The 21789-nt window shown below is 34.6% G+C and overlaps 1 protein-coding gene and 1 non-coding gene across 2 annotated transcripts in view; one reads left to right on the top strand and one right to left on the bottom strand.

Annotated features, from left to right (window-relative positions):
- LOC149420727 (rho guanine nucleotide exchange factor 10-like protein) overlaps positions 1 to 21789 on the bottom strand; it is a 430013-nt gene that overhangs the window by 329761 nt on the left and 78463 nt on the right. The window lies entirely within an intron of this gene.
- Positions 15311 to 15438, top strand: LOC149420728 (U11 spliceosomal RNA). The gene has a single exon (XR_016302757.1). It is a non-coding gene; the product is annotated as a U11 spliceosomal RNA (small nuclear RNA).

The raw sequence follows: 21789 nt of genomic DNA, 5'->3' as shown, positions 1-21789 counted from the left end.
GCCCAATAAGGCTTTATAATTCTCCACGCTTCGGCCGTAGCTAGTTCCGGTAGGCTCTCGCGCATGCGCGGCGGCTCCATTTAGGTTTCGCGAACAGGGTCGTTAAATTTTCCATAAAGATAAATCCCAACTCAGAATTTGTACGGAGAGTAAATAATTGCGCGTGTTAAATACAAAGGTGTACTCAAGACACGCCGTGTTATCAGTACCACGAATGCCCGTACATGACTCTGTCCGTGATCTACGCGTTTATCTAGTAATTTGCATGCATTTTCCTTTACTTAGCGCTTGTCCTAGAAAGAACAGCAAGTAGCGTGGAAAATGACACTTTATCTTCGGTGACGACTATTATTTAATGTTTTGTAGGTGCTGAATTATACTGACAATTATGCATCCAGAATAGCACAAGGATTTCGAAAACACTGCAACAATAACATGTACAACTAAGGACGGTTTTTTTCACAGAACTTGATTACAACTTTCACAAAACTTGACATTTAACTATTAAAATTTGAGAAAAAATCCTACCTAAGAGTTTTGAAGCTGCAAATTTTGTCAAAGGGCCTAAGCAATTGCCGTTCTACCATTGAACTCATCACTCTCGTGGTTAAAGGTTAGTTAGCAAGGAAGAAAATAACACTGGCAGATATAACAACGACAGGAAAAAACTAAATATATCTTCGTTAAAATAATATATTAATGCTAAATAATAAGAAGAATACACAGAGGCTAGAAATATCATCGGAAAAAGAAGGATTAAAACGTGCATTGGTCCTTTAATGCTTACAGAAGGTATTGATCAGATAAGGGACACGAAGACCGTTAAAACCTGAAAGACAGAACTCTTTTATGGGCTGTGTTAGTTAATGTTGAAAGTTTCGTGATCTATCACTACTGTCTCGCAGAAAGACAAACACTGTGCAGAATATAATAAATAATAAGGATAATAAATTATAAGTATAATAAATGATCATTATAATAAATGATACATATAATAACTGATAAGTATAATAAAGGATAAGTATAATAAATATTAAGTATAATAGACCTTAGGTATAATAAAATCAGTGTAGGTAATACATAATAAGTATCAAGTAGATACTACTTTTCATATTATATTAGTACAATAATGTAATGCCCCCGTGGTGATGTTACATTTTATTAAATGGCACTAAACTAAAAAAAAATACTGGTAAGTTTTATGCATCGCCGTTTAGTAATAAAAGATTCTCAAGAGCTTTTATATAGATTGAGTGATTGTTAGTAATATAACTAATAGCAACAATAGTTTACAAACTGAAAACAAGGGAAATATCAAGGAAAATCTATAATGTTTAAAGGCGTTGTCGTATTACGTTGTCGTAAACTTAATTTTCGATTATTTCAGGATAAAAAACTTTTTTTTTAAATCGAAAGGTATAGCAAATACATAAGTGAGCTATTTAATTTATTTGTATTTTAAATTATAAAATACAGACCATTAGAGAAAATTATTTTTCGTCATTTTAGAAGCAACTTTGGCAATTTTTAATTTAATAATTTAAAAAATAAATATTTTGCCCAACCTCCTGTTAATTAATAACCAAATATAAAATAAAACATAGTAAAAAGGCATTTGTTCGGTCGTCTATAATTTAAGCCCATCAAAGTGTCTTTTTTAATCTTCGTTATTTTTCATTTAATATTAGTAGGAAAATATCTATATTTTTTTTAATAATCATCATACTAACGCACAATAATTACAAACTTACCTCTAAAATTATGAAAAATTTCTATAGAAATCTTTATAGCCCCATATCTTATAATTTAAAACAGCTAAAAAATAGCTCACACCACTAGATATTTGCTATACCTCTTTATTAAAAAAAAATATACAGCTTGGTTGGGAATTCTGACCACAAATCTAAAATTAAATTTTGCATGAAAAGAGCCGCGTAGGCTATCCTATTAAGACTTGTGCATGTCGTTATTACTATACGTTTGTGACCACGGATACCCGCCAATCCCACACAACTACACATATTTCACTAGCGATATAATATATTACAAATCAATTTAGGTCATAAATAAGAGGAATGATTTCCCCGAGCTTTTACCTGCTCCTCCATTAACTAATTGGACATAATATATTGACCGAGAAGTAATCCTACATCGCTTTAGTTTCATATAACGTAAATATAAATAGTAATGAATGCAAGGGAATGCAATACGTGTAATAATATTGTCAGACCATTATAGTGACTTATTGAGTATTTTCAATCTGAGAAAAGTTTCAATACTGAGAACTGAGAACCAATACAGACCACGTGCCCTGGGAGAAAAGTATTCGTGTTTATGCTCAGATCGCGTGTTGGATAGAAGTAAAGCAGACTGACAAAAGATAAAATGTTCACAACTCTGTCTTTGTAATTGCGAACAAATAAAATATGTTTATAGAACTTTATTATTTTATTTTATTTTAAGGACGGTCTTGGAGGTACGGAGTGCACGAGGCTTTACACAATATTTGACTCCTCAGATTTTATTTATTTAACGCCCAGAGGGCTTTTACGTGTAGGTGGTACAATTTTGATGACAGACAATTTTGAAACAAGAGAAAGAAATAATAAAAATAATATTACTTACTTTAAAAATAATATATGCAAGAAACAAAATTAAAAAGAACAAAAACATAAATTAAAAAATACAGCGATTTAACCGGTTTACAAAAATACAACTTCCATTTAGAAATAGTGTTGAAATAAGTCTTTTACTTAATCCACAAAATTCGCAAAGTTAATATTAAATATATCGACATCACATAAGTATTGGTTTTCCATGGTGTGAAACCGTTGTATTGGGGAGTTCGCAATGTAATTGCGTTTATGTGTGTTGCAGTGGAATAGTGTATTTTGTCGTGTTGTTATTGTAGGTATTCGTAAGTTTATGAGCTAGAAAAGTGAAATTCAAATAAATGTATTTAATAAATAAAACAAGATACTACCTCTTAATGTGGACAAAATAGTAATTAGAACTATTTTTGCTACAAACTTATAACATTTAAATGTCACCCAGCCCAAAATATTTATTCCTAGCAAAAATACTAACAGAGAAAATGTTACTAAACGTGAATCCAACCAAAAATCATCTCAGATTTGAATTTTCTTTGGAATATAACAGTTTTTCGGGCAAGGGGGCAAGGATTCGAGCATGTTATACGCTTCGTAGTGAATATGTTTCTTGTAAGTTACCGTGGTAAAAGTAAATTATCCAAGCTAAGATAAACACATCCGAAATGCAATTATTCATAAACAGTAAACTAAGCGGTTAATTGAAGCTATCGATTATAAATGCATAAACAATAGGTACTTTAGTATGATATTATTGCAAGACGAGAGCAAAACGCGATAAAGAAACCACTTGTTTGAGCATTTTCCTCGAACAAAACAACTCGCAACGTAACAACATATTTCCTGGGTGTAGCATCACGAATCTACAGAAATTTCTAAAGTTCTCGGGTGAAAACACAATCATTCAACACAGTGTTAACTGTTTACATTTACTCTCAAACGGGCGGTAGGTATGTAAACACAGTATCTAAGTACTGCACAGTGTACAGAGAACCATTGCGGCAAAGGAAGATTAAAGTACAAGACTTAGCAGATATATACAGCTACACGCGTAGTCATGTCATGTCCGCTGTGGAACCCGCAAGCTTCTGCAGGCCTTCCGTTATTTATGCCTGAGATAGGAATGAATTAACGTCTTGTTCTAATGTCAAACCTCTCGCAAGAGACAACAACGCCTGGCGCGCACAACACACGTTCGCAACCCGCCGCGACTAACTTCTAATGGATTTACTATCAACTCATTGACGTGACCGTTTTAATTGACTTTTAATGAGTATCATAAATTATTGCAAACGTGTGCTCGCAACACGGTGGTTTCAATATAATGACATAAGTACAATAAAATTTTGCACTCATTCATCAGATATTTAAAAAGAAATTAGTAAAGCGACAATGACGAGTCATCAAGGATAATTGTTTGCATATTAAATAGAGAAAATCTCTAAAATTATTTCCTTCAGGGCTTCCTGTGTGCAGTTAATATACAACAAAAAATGATCCAGAGCGTTTGTATGGGAAAACCATGTAAGATCGTGGGAGAAATTCTGAGAGTCGCAAATAATGAAAGGCTGTTGTGGGCGCAACGAGTTTGATTATATTAGCGTGCTAGTATTAAAAAACGATAGAAATTAACCGAAAATGGTGAAAATATTTAATAAAACACGACTCGTTTGAATAAGAGCAAAAATCTCTGTGTATGAGACGATGTATGAATGTGAATAAGGCAAGGAGTGTGTGTCAAGACCGAGTAGTTTGGCAGTCAGTCCTCTCTGCCTAACAAACGTGAAACGTCGAAACGGCGTGATGGTTAGTTAGTTAATAGATAATTTCGCACGGCTATTCATTGTACAATGTAAAATTAACCACTGGAGTTACGTATGCTTAATAATATGTATGAAATATTTACTTATGATGTACTTATTCAGAATTAGTTCCCCTCATCCTCTCACATTCCCTACCCCCATTCATTTGATGCCCAAAATTTCTCCAATGTTTTGGTCCCATTAGCTCCGGTAAGTTGAGATTTAGCGTAATGGTGGGTATCATGTATCACAAAAAATACACATAAAATCACATTCATAAAATAGTTAATTCAACAGAAAATCTGTTTATACTCGTTAAGTTAATTTATTACCGACGTGGATTTTCTACGCGCGTTCAATAAATACCAGACGTATCGATACTTAGGTATATAAAATAAACAATCTTAGACTCAATGGAGAGTGATTTAAATTCCACTTGTCATCCGGGGAAGTTATTGATCCGTCAGAGAAAATCTCCGGTTTTGTACCTGGCTATAACTTCTCAATAAATCACACAAGATGGATATTCAACAAGCAGAAGATAGTAAAAATATGTTTCATATTTTTTATTAGTTTTATGTGCGTAGGTGTTCGACGATTCCAACGTTATTTCATAAAATAATCAAAAGTAGTAAATAAAATTATTGTAAATTACTATTGAGAATCTTTCCCAAAATGTCCAAAATCACCGAAGCTATGTCACTATGCCACACTGTCACACCCACAGCCTACACGGAGAAACATGAGTATTACTAATTTGGTTAAGAATCATTCAATTCAAATTATTCTTAATCCGGTTAAAAACTAGATTGCGGGCTCTTAATGAATGAATTGATAGGTTTCCCGATAAACTTTTGCTACAATACGAATGTATGAAAATCGTAATATTTTCGCACTTCGTCATTACATATAATTAAAGCAAATGCAGGTTCATGAACACGTGTCTCGATATATTAGGAATTTACTAAAAGATTATCAGGAAACAGCCTGCAATCCAGTTAGCCGGATTACCAACGATTTGAAGAGATTCTTAATAAATTAGCAATACTCATTTTTCTCCCCGCATTTGATATTATTGATTGTAAATATTGTGACGCTGAAGGATAAGGTAAAGGGGAAGACAGAGGTTGTTAGATATTCAAATCTGGTCACCAAACATAACTAAAGTAATTTCAAGCAGCTTTTAGAATTCTGAACGATATCATACAAAATAAAATAAACTCATTCAAATATTGAAGGTAAAGAAACGATCCTTCGTATGTGCCAGTTAAGTTTGTATCATTTTTTTCTTCTAAAAATGGCGGCATATAAAAGAGATATGATAAACCAAATCATAATTGGGAGAGACTATTTTCTCGGAAAAACTATTCAATTATTGATGACTGTTGAAAAAAATATCCCAAACTGTGACCAGTCGTAAATAAGATTTTTCATTGAGTAGGTTTTACCTATTATTTTTTACGTCTTTCGTTTATTTTTCTCGGGGTCAATAATTATTGATCAACGTATAAAGTGACATAAATTTTCTTCTTGAAATATGTTTCTCACTTTAAAAATAGACTTTTGTTAAAAGTGTACTTTGTAAGGCCAGACGCACACGGGCGGTTTTTGATATAAATGGTTTCATTTTGTCACTATTTCAAAATGCAATACAGTATAAATACAGGGTGTTAGCGTCTTTAGGTCTCCGGTGACTTAGTGTTTTTGTTTTTTCAACTAAAATCAACAGGTATTTGACAGCTAGGGTCGATGTGCGGTATTGGGCGGTTACTCGGCTAAGTGACCAGTGACGACATGTGGATGAAGATTTTTTAAAATAAACATAAAAAACATATAAAAAGTCACCGGAGATCAAAAATTCATTAAATTTGTTTGCTGCAAATAATGTCAGGAACTACTGGTTAAAGTAAGCCAAGTACATCCCCAACATCCTGTATAGAGGTAAGCGAATTTAGGTGACTAGGAAGACTAGAGCCAATTTTGGAACTAGAGTGACTTTATGAATTTACCTACGTGGATTTTGAAACAGTGACAAAGTCACACGTGCGCCCGGCATAAATTTTAAGATTCCAATAGGGTGGCAAAAAACTTTTCCAATAATCGTTCTATATTTGAATCGATACCGTGAGTTGATTCAGATCAGAATGCGTGCGCCTCTCCTCGCGCTTATAAACCAACACAAGTGAAGATGTTATCTGCAAATTGCAGTTTGCAGCCCGTCGCTGCCCGGGGCGGTACAGCGTGCCACCCACTGAGTGCATTATCCCCATCCTGCGCGGGAAAGGATGATCGTGAAATACCTCCAGTGAACGCTTTCTTACATAATGGAATGCATGGGGATGATTCAACGGGATTCCCGCAGCAGTGTAAATACATTCAAATATATAACATTAATATCGGCTGTTACTTATAGCACTACTCGATGTTTTATAGTCGTTTCGGTGTTGAAAGCATTATCAAACTGTGTTTTCAACTTGATTTAATTACAGTGTATAAGTGTTAAATCAAGTTTATATTATAAATTATGGTAAAAAAACTATCCTAAAACTTCCAGCAACGAACAAAAAAACATTGGCAAGAGCTCTTAAAAACTATTTCCTCAGCAGTTTTATTAATTAGTGGCACATTTTTTATTTGGAACTCCAAAGAATTTTGTGTTTATTTCTTTTAATGCATTTATGAAATTTTTTCCAGTTAACTGTGTTAAGTCTGTCTAGCCTGTTAAATCTATGTACACTGTTCATTGAACTCCCCTTTAAATTCGTTTTCTTATGTAAAATAAGTTTCTTTTATTTTATTAATGTTGTCTTTCCCGAAATAAGTTTTTTTCAAACTATCTGGGAATAATATATTATAAATATTATTTTGTAATATAGTATGACTAAATAAAAAAATAATCTCTAATTAACATTTATGAACGTATTATTAAACTATTCTTTTTTATTGTTTTATCAATTGATTACGTTTTCTACGTATTTTTTTACTGCTACTTCCTGCTATCTACGCGGTTTATTAATGTTGTCTTTCCCGAAATGAGTTTTTTTTTAAACTATCTGGGAATAATATATTATAAATATTATTTTGTAACGTATTATCACTAAATAAATAAATAATCTCTAATTAACATTTATGAACGAATTAATAAACTATTATTTTTCTATCAACTGATTACGTTTTCTACGTATTTTTACAGCTACTTCCTACTATCTACGCCGAGAAAACTTACTGATATAAAATATTGCAATTTTTTTGTAATCTAGTCAAATTATTTGTGTTCCTGTTATTAAAGGGACTGCAGGCCTTTAACGAATGAATTGTATTCCTGTTGATAAAGGGACTGCAGGCCTTTAACGAATGAATTGTGTTCCTGTTGTTAAAGGGACTGCAGGCCTTTAACGAATGAATTGTGTTCCTGTTGTTAAAGGGACTGCAGGCCTTTAACGAATGAATTGTATTCCTGTTGATAAAGGGACTGCAGGCCTTTAACGAATGAATTGAATTCCTGTTGATAAAGGGACTGCAGGCCTTTAACGAATGAATTGTGTTCCTGTTGTTAAAGGGACTGCAGGCCTTTAACGAATGAATTGTGTTCTTGTTGTTAAAGGGACTGCAGGCCTTTAACGAATGAATTGTATTCCTGTTGATAAAGGGACTGCAGGCCTTTAACGAATAAATTGTGTTCCTGTTGTTAAAGGGACTGCAGGCCTTTAACGAATGAATTGTATTCCTGTTGATAAAGGGACTGCAGGCCTTTAACGAATGAATTGTGTTCCTGTTGTTAAAGGGACTGCAGGCCTTTAACGAATGAATTGTGTTCCTGTTGTTAAAGGGACTGCAGGCCTTTAACGAATGAATTGACAGATTTCCTAAGGGCCGGTTTTATAACCATCCGTTCGTTACGCTTAATACCATTTTTAACTAATATTTGGTCTACCACCTGATTTTGCCGTTTTATAAACGTTCGCCAGGTCAACGATTGGTTAAATTTCGATTTATGCATAACCCACTGATTCTGGTGAGTTAAATGGGCAACGACCCGTTTTATTGGCGCTCAAATGCTTTTTGACAGCTGTCAGTAGGTAGTTGTTGTATTGTTGGTTGTCTTTTGCCCGGCGTTCGCTCATTTGAAACCGTGCACTATTTTAATTAAAAGATAGTAGGTATAACGTAATTTGAATTTGTGAAATGGATTCCTCATCAAGCAGTGGAAGTGATGACGGGCGTTTGGCATTTCTTGGAGACACGTCATCTATTAGCCGTGAAGAAGAAGCTGCAGGAAGACGCAGGCGTCCGCGTGTTTTCATGGATAGACTGGACTATTTCTATTATTTTGCCGACATCGATTTCAAAGTGAGATTTCGTTTGTCAAAAAGTACCGTAGGTCAAATTTTGAATCGAAATAACGACCGCTTTTGACAGCTAAAGTAATAACCATAGATGAAAACAATATCAGAGACATTTATTTACCAAAAACATTGCCAGTAAAAAAACTTTCGGACCAAATGTAACCGTTGACCGCTGATAATGCAAATTTGTTTATAGTACCCAAAAGAAGATAACGAACGGATAGCGGTCCGCTAACGAAAAACGGTTCGTTACGTAACAGAAATTTGGTACTTCGTTTATAAAACCGGCCCTAAAAGAACTATGAGTGAAACACGAATGTTATATGAGGATGTCGGAACACGTGTTGATAAAAATTATAATATTTTCGCTTTTCGTCATTATATTTATAAGGATAAGCGCAACTGTAAGAACACGTGTTAATAATAATAATAAATAATAATAATACTTGGATGACTTGTATAGCGCCGTTTTTATTCAAAAACACCTCAAGGGCGCTGTACAAACTTATAATACATTTCTACAGTGATCTATGTTATTACTTAACTATTTATGGAGAAAATATACAGTACAATACTTACCTGGTAGGTCACTTGAGATTAACACTTAATTAACATTATCTAATTGTTTATTGGCGAAATTTAGATACAGGATTTAGGACTTAATTGAAAAATCGAATATAACTGGACTTTTTCTTAGGATTGGTATATTTAATTTAAGGGTACGACAGCTTAAAAAGGTAAGTTTTTAGTGTTCCGATATATTCTGAATTTACTGATATTTGGTTGGGGAATAGCGTGCCATTACGTTTTAAACAGAATTTTAATAAATCAGCAATACTCATATTTATCGGTAAAATACGCCGTGTGATGTCAATTAACTGCTTATAATATATTGTCATTTAATAGAAACATTTAAAAAAAGTCTAAAAACTACACAAGCACTTTGGTCATAGAACAATGCACGCCACTTGTATGTATTTTTGGTATAATTTTGAATTTCAGATTGCAAGCCCCGAACTCGACTGTAACCTGTATACTGTTACGTACATCGTTTATAAGAAAAGGGATAAACATACAACGGAACTGTTCATAAATCAGCGGTTTGTCTTTAGGATAAATTGTTTTCCGAGCGTCTCTATTTCATATACCCAACTAAAACTTATGAGTTAGTTCTAAACAAATTTAGAAATTTCAAGCTTTTAATACTGTAATAAACATATTATGTATTATACTCTCAAGATGTTATCAACAGAAGAGTTTTGTTCAATTAAATCACAACATTTATATCCGGCTGTCGCTATGATTTTACATCTGTAGGTATACTTCTACCAAGTACCCGTGTCAAATTTATCCGAGATGTAAATAATCTCTAATGACTCCACACTATAGAAGTAAGAGAATATTCCAACAATCTGTAATGACGCGATACCTGATAGTGTCAGCATTAGCTACTTATAAACTGACGTTTACTTATAATCCCGCATTGAGGGAAATGTGTATAATCATCGATCATAATCGGTTAATTTGACATTTCCTGAGCGAGAATTAAATTAATAGGCAAGTTCTGGAACATATTTCTATGCATTCTTAGAATAATTGATAACTTTCTTGTATTATCTGGTAGGTAATTAATACCCGTGTACAAATTTTGACATTTATTTCCTCCATACAATGTTTGTTAGTAATATCTAACCAACAAAGCTATTCTACATAGCTTAGTAGGTAGAAATTTGAATGAAAGTATAGATAAATAAAACAATTTAATCAGTTATTAGTCTAATTCCTCATAGTTTAGAAAGTAAATACAGGGTTTAAGTTATCATTTGCGTACGTACCGTGATTTTAAAAGTGAATCCCGTTTACCTAGTAAAACTTTGTGAATAACGAACGAAGAATAGGTAATCAAAATTTAATATTAGGTAACTCCCAATGACGTTTTTTCTGGTTCAAATTGTTCGGTTTGAACCAGAAGGATGTGTCTTAATATCTTAGGTTACTAACTAACTAACTAACCATCACGCCGTTTCCTCGCAGGGGTAGGCAGAGAGGACGGACCGCCAAACAACAACTCCTTGCCTCATTGACATTCATGCATCGACTCATTCATACTATTCTTTTATTCTGACTCTTAACATGGCCCAAGAAAAATCTGAGTGGTCCTAAGTTCTACAAGATATAATGCAAAACACTTCCACATACTTCGTATGGAAAGACAGAGAAGATCAAAGTTCGGACGAGTATCTGTATAGTCTTCTGTGTGTCATGTCTGTCAGCATTATGGTCATTGCATATTTTGTCATGCAAATTCTTATTTTCTCTTTTGTGCTGCGGTAAACTTATACACGAGTCTGACTATACTAACTTTGCTGACTATTTCTTGGTGGGTTAAAGCGTTCGGTTTCACGAAGATGTTTGCCCTGCCGATAACCATCAGATTCGTTTTTTCTTTATCGTTCAATGAGCCTAGATTGCGGCTTACTTCATCTATTTTGATTAAAACGTATCATTTTTTCTTCATATGTGAGTAATGCATCGTTATTTTTCGACATCAATATTAAGATCACCTTCATTACCCTTGCATTAATTTATAATACATTCAAATACCTAAATCCTCTATTCTAGAATGTGGGTAGGGCAATACGATCTCTTGTACAAAATAACAATGGCGTGATAATGCATCCTTGGCGAACCCCTTATGATTAACTTGGGGTTTCATGTAGATACTTTAACCAGATAAATTGAACTCTCGATTTGCTAATAACTTGCCGAATATAGAAACTACTTGCTTTCGAATCCCCTCGCCCTCGACAAACCCAGCTTGTTTGTGTGGCATTTGTTAGTTTAGGTGCTAAAAGAAATGTGCGTTTTTATTCATTTTGATTCATAAAACAATTGCAACGTGGGATAAATACATGTTCTTATTATGCATATTATAATGTGTATGTTGAAGGTTGAAAATATGTAGTACGTATAAGGGAGAAGCATTATATTACAACGTTGAAAAAAAGTAAGAAGAAAACTGCACTTCATTCGTAAATTAGACATGGTATCCTGTGAGAGATGGGAATGTATGTAATGTAAATGTCACTCTCATAAGAAATAACCATTACCCAAAAAGCGGCAAGAAAGAAGTATTTCAGCGTTTAATGTATCAGTGAATCTGTAATCGAGTCGGACCGGTCAGTTATTCCGGCCAAAATGATTACCCGAATGGTGCCAAGTTCACACCGCTAATGAATTATCCAATGCACTGCAAATTTACAATATAATACACTACAACACTGTTGCACTTTGTTTATTATTAATTAGCAATTAAGAGTTAGTTGGCATTAATTTAGCAAAAATACATGACGCTTGTGTTATGAACTGCGAATGAGGGATTAATAACAAATATCTATTATATATATACGTTCAGCTTCCATGTATAGTGGAAAGGGAGTCCATTGCAGATACAGTGAAACAACTGAAATTTAAACGGGGATCTTCATAATTCATTGAGTTAGTTATGGTATAGTAAAGGATCCCAAGTTTGTCTCGAAACATAACTTGTTACACCAGAAACAAAATGGTTTCAACGGATGTTTTGAATGAAAGGACCAACTTAAAATCACAGATTATTCAACCTTGCTGTTTTCTATATTTCGCACAGTACGAATACTGGCCTGAGAGTACCGAACAGTTAGGTAGGTACAGAGCAATCTGAGCTGGACCATAATGAAAGGGTGGTCCCGGCGCCGCGGGCCTACACTTCGAGTGGCATTGCGGCTTACAGCGAAATCCGATGATGTGGCGAGACCACCTGATGAAGTAAGATCCACTGATGAAGCGAGACCACCTGATGAAACGGGACCACCTGATGAAGCGTGAACACCTGATGATAGACACGACACCATGTGGAATGAAGCCATTCTAGGTGATCTGGTTTCCTTTGTGCGCTACATCATTTCAGGGTTATCAGTTCATATAAGTATGTTTGTGTATTTATTGCATATTTGCATACATCATATTTGTTATGTCGTTCAACTACTTCAATGAATAAATAGCAAGTAAATTAGGAGAAATATTTTGAAAGACGGGGGAATTTCTCAATACAAGGCGATTGATTTTTTAATGGTGATGTTGATGAAAATTACACCTGAAAAATAGCTGTTGCAGATTGAAATCGAACTGAAACATAATAAAATAAGTGACCAATTTTACTTCAAATATAGTTTATTTATAAAAAATAAAATAAATATATATTTAAATATAATAAACTAATATAGTTTATTTATAACTTATAAAATAAATTTAAGCTTTTATATATGGTCTAATTTTGGGTTGGCATATCGAACACATTATGAGGAGAAATGCCATACTGAACAAATATTGTTTGTATTGTCCTAAACGAGTATTTTTGTTATTATTTTAGGCTGCCGAGGAAATACATCAGAGGAGTTAACGTTATCCACGAAACGTGCACCGCTTACCTTCAGCACTGCAGGAACTCTGAGTAGGAAAAAAATGTTAAGGCGATGCCATACGTAGTAATGCAAAATCATGTGTTTTTGGTTTGAAAATTTGGTCGCCTAGAAATGTTTCAGATGCTTTAATTAAATACTGCGAGTAGAATACATCTTGGCCTTTGAAATAATCGAGTATTTTTTAAATAAGTCTTTTTATAAGCCCAGAAAAAAATAATGTATAGGCCTATGAAAACTGCTTTAAAGTTCAAAATCTCCTACTTACGAACTCATTTTTGATTATAATTTTATTGTATAATGTGGCAAATTAAGTTATTTATAAAATGAACGGAAAAATATTAAATATTTATGCCTGAACATCCACAAAATAAAATAAAAGGCACTTTTTGGCCACGTCTTTTTCCTGCATAAATCAAAACAGGCGGATGGTGTTAAGTGGGAATTTAAACCTTATCGCTATCTACGTAAGGGTTGTCATTGGTAGCGGCTCAATTTAAAATATTACACAACGTAGTGCATCGCCTTAATAGGGGAAAGGCCTCTGACATTTCACATCCAAGGCGTGGCGTCTCACTCACACGTTGAGAAGAAGAAGAGACGCTAATTTACCATATTTTTTAATATTTTTGTTTGTTTACATTACACATTTTTTTACAGATAGACAGACAAGTATAAATAGCTGTTACGTGTTTAACCAAAACCTTTTACATCACAGTCTAACATAGTATACAGTATACACACAGGAAACATATGTAACTGTTCTTCACCGAAAAGAAACAAGGTTCTTGTATTTCGTGAGAAATAATAGAAACAATGTAATAAATTATTTTTTACAATAAAACATAGAAAAATACGAAGCAGTTATAGTACTAAATGTAAGTAAACATTTACTAAATGTTAGTACATTTTAATATTTGTTATTAGTAATACCCTAGGAAAGAGAATTTTTTTATTTTTGTTGAATCCTGAAAATCTTCATAACTAACTAACTAACTACCTAACCATCACGCCGTTTCCCCGCAGGTAGGCAGAGAGGACGGACCGCCAAACAACTCGGTCCTGGCACACACTCCTTGCCTCATTCACATTCATACATCGTCTCATACATACTCTTCTATTGTTCTGACTCTTGACATGGCCCGACTCAAGTATCTGATTCACTTGGTCGTGCCATGTCTTCCTCGGGCGTCCCCGACTTCTGCTACCATTCACATTTGCATCGTATATTCTCCTTACACTCCTTTCTTCGCTCATTCGCTCTACATGCCCAAACCATCTAAGCGTCCCTTTCTAAAATCTTCATAGGTTAACAGAAATCATTTTCTGCAGCAGTACCTTCAACCTTTGACTTTTGGGTGTACTAGAGTGCTAATATTACAAACAATGGCATTAATGATGTTGTTGTATCCGAAGTAGATTTTTGTTTTTTGAAAATTCGGTTTTTGTATGAAGATTTTCAAGAAATTTCAGTTTTACCGTGCGCCGCACGGATTTCCTAAAAATCTTCATACAGAAAACTGAATTTTCAAAAACAAAAAATCATTTTCGGATACAACAACACCAATAAGGACAAACCTAGAACCCTATCACACTCAAAAGTCACGAGCCGCCACTGCCATGAACCGCCACTGGATTAGTGTATTTTTAAAATAAAATAAAAATTATCGAAAAAAATAATTATTGTCATTTTACAAAAATGGGTGCTGTATCTCCCGATTTGCCCTACTATTCACGACCCAAAATGGGTGCTGTTTCTCGATTTGCCGTACTTTTTATGACCCAAAATGGGTGTTGTTTCTCGATTTGCCCTACTTTGTATGACCCTAGAAAATGCTTTGGGCGGTTGTTTCTATTTTTCGAATTCTAGATATTCCTGGCTGCAGATAAATAATGCCCTGATGATGAGCGAGGGCACCGGGGGCAGAAGAATAGACATTCAAATGTCTATAGGCAGAAGTTATTTTTAAATTGTTCACGTAGAACTATTCTGCGTTGTTTAGTGTCGAATAGAGATGGCGCCACTTCTGTCCGCGGGTCACATATGGTACTCTCTAGTTACCACGTATAGCCGTAGATTTACTTAAATATGACAAAAGGGTGCTCGTCGCTTTGATGACGCGTTAACTGAAAGGTTAGCGGGGTATGAATATCAAGACATATCCAGCACACAATTTTTTTGCAAAAGGGCTGTTGGCTACCCAAAAGTACCGGCGCCCTTACTCAATTTCTAAATTCTTCTTTCTATCAGTCTTTTGAGTTTTTATGTTTTGTTTCCGGGCTAAAGAAAAGTCATTCTAGCTGGAGGTGGGTCCTGTGAGTACTCTTCGTTACTGGGTACAAAAAAATACTAGTATTTAATACCGACTTGATTGATTAAGAATAAATAATTTCTAAAAACTGGACTCTCATAAATTCTACCTTTTCTGTGAAACGTAATTCCCCACGAATTTCAAATGTGTAAGTCCCCCCCAAAATAAATCCATGGGGGAGGGGTTGTTAGAGAACTTCTGTAGGGCGGGGGTGTGGCTACGAAATTCCATGTCGAAAGATTCCCTACATTTTTCCTATCAATAATAAATGCCTATCAAAATGCCTGCTAAAAGTACCTATCTGTAGTAGTGCAAAGATTTTCTGAAAACCTCCATACATAACTCAGTGCTGAATTCCCCACAATGTTTTCGAATCCATGGGAGGGAGGGGTTTGCTAGAGAATTTCTGAGGAGAATAATTCCCCATATGATTAGATTTACGAAGTATATTTCCATGAAGAGAGATATACCGCAACACTTAATAACAAATACTAAGTACGAAAGTATCTTTAAGACTCCGCATAGCAAATTTCCACCGATTTATAGTAAGTTTCTCGTTAACTTAAAAACAAAAGAATATCCGTGCATTTGATATGCCTGAACGTTAATTATATCAAATTCCCTCAAAAGAAAAAAAATCGCAAAGTAAGCTCCGAAAATTATTAAAAACACATTTTTTCCGTTCTTTAAATGTTATAGGCGGTTCCATGATAACTCAACACAGTGACAATTCAACACACTTTTAAAAAGTCATATACAGGGTGTATCGGCACGTACCCGACAAACTTTAACCAGCTTTTCCTTAGCACATTTGGAGTAAAAAATGTTAGGGGCACTTTGCTGTCCGGTAACATTTTTTTTCAATTAAAAACAAAAAATTATAAAAAAATCCACACTCCGTCACTGTCATTGGCATTGTTTCTCGTGTTCAACAGCTGTTATTAGCAATTGTGTCAAAAGCATCTTCGCTCTTTCATACACACTAAATAATAATAGTTAAAAACGAGACGAATGGTGCCATACCATTTCGTTGTTATTGTAAAAGCGCGCCAATGTAGGTACGTACGTACATTATTCAACGAAACTCGAATAAAATATTGCCGGATGGGTTTTCAAACTTTGACGAAGGATAAAACAGTGGTGACATGTGGTGAAAATGCAGCAAATACAGCAAAGTGCCGAAAACATTTTTTACTCCAAATGTGCTAAGGAATAGAAGTGAGTCGTTCGCGAACGAGTCGGCTCAGTGAACCGGATCTTTACACCGATCCGTAAGATCCGGTTCCCAAATCAGCCGCTCACTCGTTCGCGGATCGGTAGTGACTCACCCGTTCGGGAACGGTGAGCCGGTGACCCGGTGACCCGGTGACCCGCTTCACTCGTTCGCGAACGAAGAGCCGGTGAGCCGGTGAGCCGGTGATCCGGTGACCCGCTTCACTCGTTCGCGAACGGTGAGCCGGTGAGCAGGTGACCCGCCAGACCCGAAGAGCCGACTCACCCGTTCGCGAACGAAGATCCGCATACATCGTTCAACGGATCTCACGGCTCGCGGGTCACTACTGACGTACTGACCGGATTGATCATATATACGACATAATAATACTGGTATTCCCGCTTGCATAACATTTTTGTTGTTGTGTCGGCACTTATTTAGTTTATTATAACAGGAACAAGGAAGAGTTATATTATGTTCATGGTTTATTTTCAGTTAATCATTGATATAGAAATAATCGTAAAAAAGTAATGTTGGCATTGAGTACTTACATGAACGACGTTTAGCTATTATTCTCACACCGAAGTATTTTGTTTCACAACACAATTTTTATATTATTATTATTACACTTATTTGGGACAGAATTAATTTAAAATAGATTTAAGTTTATTTTCATTGTTCTATATTTTGATTCCATTCACCAATTGATTTTTTAAAACTTAATTTAAAGAAATTTTTTCAATAGTATTGATATAGATTATAGATTTTAATTTAAAAATAACACATCTGACAATTTTTGTGGCCGCGGAAAAATGATTCCAAATTTCACTCTTTTTTCTTGTGGAAATCATGGTAAATTTAAATTAAAGCTATTATAAAGTTCGTAATTATGTTTTCCGGGTAAAAAAAAACTAAAAAGCGATAAGAAACGTGATTCAACGATTACCGTACGATTGAAGTTTGACGTTTTGTACCAAAAACCTAACAAAACAAAAGATTTCTCGATTTCATTTTTTCATTCTAATAAAAGGGTATTCCAATAAAATTGGGAATCCCCTTTGAATATAATCATAAATATACGATATATTGATCGATTTTTCTGGGCAAAAATTTTGTCTTCGAAATATATAATATTCCCAAAGAAGCAAAAATGTCGGAATGTTTCCTCACGATAGCAAGGTCCCATCTGACGAAGCGCAGTCCTGAGAAATGACCTTTAAAGCATTTATCTTTTCAGCTCATTCTTCCGGAGGGAGCTTTGTCAGACGCAACCTGTTATGAAACATCATAAAACCCTAAAAATATTTTAAATGCAACTTTTATAAAAGAAAAATGAAATCTCATGGTTTCATGTTTAAATACTTTTATTTTATAAGCAATAATTATTAGCCTAAAACACTCATCCACATTGAAAAATCTCCTGATAAAAGATACATGACGCCAACGGGACTTGAACCCGTGTCCTTTCGATTTCCGGTCGACAGCTCTGACCACTGAGCTATGGCGGCTTATCTCTTATCCGCGAAATAATTCAATATATACTAGTGTTTCAGGCTAATAATTATTGCTTATAAAATAATTGTTACCCTTTGTGCTATGCATAAAAAATCTTGTCTTAAACATTAGTTTACCAAAAAAAAAATAATAAATACTTTTAATTTCACCAAAACATAAAAATAGCAAATTGTATAATAAACGATCCAATTTGATTTCGGTCACAATGTACAATTAAAATAAATTTCACTAGCGAATCTTAAACATCTTAGGACACTGTAGAGTGTAGAACACATGTCGATTTCAATATCTGTAACATTGTATAAGATCGACGACTACACGTATGTATTCTTTTATCGCGAAGAACTTTGTTTTTATTTTATTTATGGAGGGGGGGAGGGGGGGGGGGGGTTCAATCGAGCCGGTTCACTGAAGCGGATCTTTCAGGTGAACGGGACCCAGTGAACCGGCTCCCTCAACTGAGCCGCTTCGCCCATCTCTACTAAGGAATAGCTAGTTAAAGTTTGTCGGGTACGTGCCGATACACCCTGTATAGTAATTAAACTTTATTAACTGGGTTATGTAGGTAAGGTTAGGTTAGGTAAAAAAAAGATGACTAATTATTGCTTATAATTATTTGTTATCCTTTGTACCAGGCATAAAAAACCTTGTCTTATAACATTAGTTTATCATCAAAAAAATAAATATTCAATATTTTCGAAGGAAGCAAATACTTTGGGGTGTGACATATTGAATGAAAAAAACATACACTTAGTAAGACACCACTTTATTTTTGAATTAATAACAATAGCCAACCGGGTTTCGCTTGTCCCAAGCTTCATCAGGACTAAATATCAACTAAAGCAAATTAGATACAGGCCCCCACCCTCCTCATCATCCTTAATAATTTGTCACCACATTTTCTATTTGCATCTCTTTCTATCTGTTTTGTATCTCTTTCACTCATTGTTTTCATTTACCTATATTTATATGTGCCTGTATCTAATTTGCTTTAGTTGATATTTAGTCCTGATGAAGCTTGGGACAAGCGAAACCCGGTTGGCTATTGTTATTAATTCAAAAATAAAGTGGTGTCTTACTAAGTGTATGTTTTTTTCATAAATATTCAACTTTGTCCAGAAAATGATTCCAAGCGATGCAACAATACGAAATGGAGCAATTTTTTAAAACTAATATTTAAATGAAATCTTAACAAACTATATTATTAAGCACTAAAAACACAAATTTACGATAAACTTAGTCGGTGCGATATTTGAACACTGAGAATCACATTAAAGAATCCCGGTACTTGTGTCGGGTATCGTCCGACTTCTGAATATGCGTAATTAAAAAGTATAATGCTTCTTATTCTTCTTTATTAGTTAGTATTAAAGTACTTTGAACGTCGAAAACATTACGGGTGTTCCAAGTATTTTGATTAGGGAAACACTCTTCTAATGTGGGCGAGTAAGCGAGAAAGAGTACCAAGACTTTTGGTTCTAAATTCAGTATCATATCCTTTCTCTCTTACTCACCTACATAAGAAGTGTTTCCCTAGTATTCAAATACTAGGAAAACACTCCTCTTATATAGGCGAGTACGCGAGATGCCTGTAGATATTCCCCGCCCACGGTATGTGTACGCAAGACGCGCAATACTAACAAATACTATGTACGAAAGTGTTTGACTTTGACATCTGTTCCAAAAATTTGTAGTATATACGCTTCACCTTTATTTCAGACCCAGACCTGGAAACTGCTATTGTTTAGTTTAGTAGTATTTAGATTAGACTTTATGGTTATAGTGATCAACTACCGTATCGATGTACGAAATGTCTGTAATGCCAAATCACTATTTTGATTAATCTTTATAACGAATTGGTGTACATTATGAATACCAAAAATATGCTTTAGATAAATTGAAGGTTTTCCTATCGCTTCGCTTCAGTAGAATACAAATAAAAAAAATAATTACTCCATAAATAATAATGCAAACTACAAAATTTTTTTTTTCAGTAGAAATGTATGAACGCATGAAGGAAACAACTTAAAAAAATACAGTATTATAGCTAAGATTATTTGTGACAGTTTCACTTGATTAACTTTTTTGCTTTCTTATAAAATTATTTAAACCAGTGTGTTTTATGTTTTAACTTACTTTAAAAAGTGGAAAATGGGAAATTTCACAATCACGAAGTCACTATTCAAATGAACACTTGAAAAGGAATAATAAATACCGACATGCAAAGCGGAAAAAGCATAAAGATTAAAGGTAGCTAATTTAAAAGGTGGAAAAGGTCGCAATCATTGTGTCACTATTCGCCGGAAACACTTGAAAAGGAACAATAAAATCGAAATGGAAAACAAAGAAATGTCGTTATAGATAGGTAAGATAACTCACAAAGCTTTTCACAGATCCGGCATTTCGTGAAAATAGTCTTAGAATGAGCTGAAACACTGAATAAAATATTGCCTTTACCGGGAAACTTTACAGATATTTCAATCCCCATTCGCATACACTGTCTAGAATTATATTACGTATTGCAACGACACTCCAACACAGGTAAGAAGCGAAAGGCTGTTTTACAAAATTTCAGAGCGGCTCTTCCTGAAAAAACGTTAACAGTACTACGACTACTACGACTTCGGGCTGACGACTGAAAAACAACTACTTCGGATGAGTGAAAATCCCGAATCTTATTTGTTATCTAACTCTGACACAAAATTTATAAATATGTCCTACAGTATAACTTTAAAGAAAAAAATTACCGTTTTGGAAGATGAACGTGATTATTTGAAACGGTCTGATAAAATAAATGAGTGGAATAAAGTTTTAAATTAGTTTCACTTTAATAATTACTATGGAATTCCGCCAAGTAAATGTATTTATATTTTTATTTTATTTTATTTTATAGAAACAAACATATATGCTTGATTTACAGCGATGAAGCAATATACAGGAATTAAATACTTCATATTGAGTACCTATGATTTGTTTCCTTGTAATGTAATGTAAAGTGGTATGTTGATTCCTTAATTACAAGGTGACGTGTGTAGTATAAAGGTGTGTGTGTGTATGAATGTGTGTGTATGTGTGTGAGGGTGTGTGTGTGTGTGTGAGAGAGGGTGAGTTTGTATGCACCTTTATTCGAGGACCTTCACAGGCCTTTAGACCCAGAATCCGAGGACTCACACGAATCCGAGGACGTCCTCGGATTCAAAATGCGAAAAACTGAATATGTACCTATAATCTATGCGTTCTGATTGGTCAACTGTCGAAATTTTGGGCCGATCGGAGAGAGTCCTCATTTTCGTGGCGAAAAATATCGTGTTTAATTTGGCTAGTGTTTCATTAGTACGGATGTGTGACCACCAGGGCGGCGCAGCTAATGCTGGAAATCACACACAGACCCTAAACCGAGGACTCTCTCAAAGTCCTCGGTTTCGTGTTAAAAGGTGCCGATTGCCGGAATGTGAACACCAGGAGGCGCTGCAAGCTCGAGTGTCAAGAAATCTCACCTACGCCCTAAACCGAGGACCCGTCGTTCGAAATT

Source organism: Hesperophylax consimilis, chromosome 10 (assembly GCF_061612785.1).
Source record: "Hesperophylax consimilis isolate HC1 chromosome 10, BYU_Hcon_1.0, whole genome shotgun sequence".
Classification (NCBI taxonomy): Eukaryota; Metazoa; Arthropoda; class Insecta; order Trichoptera; family Limnephilidae; genus Hesperophylax; species Hesperophylax consimilis.
Note: the sequence above shows the minus strand (reverse complement) of the source record. Positions and strands in the feature narration are given on the sequence as shown.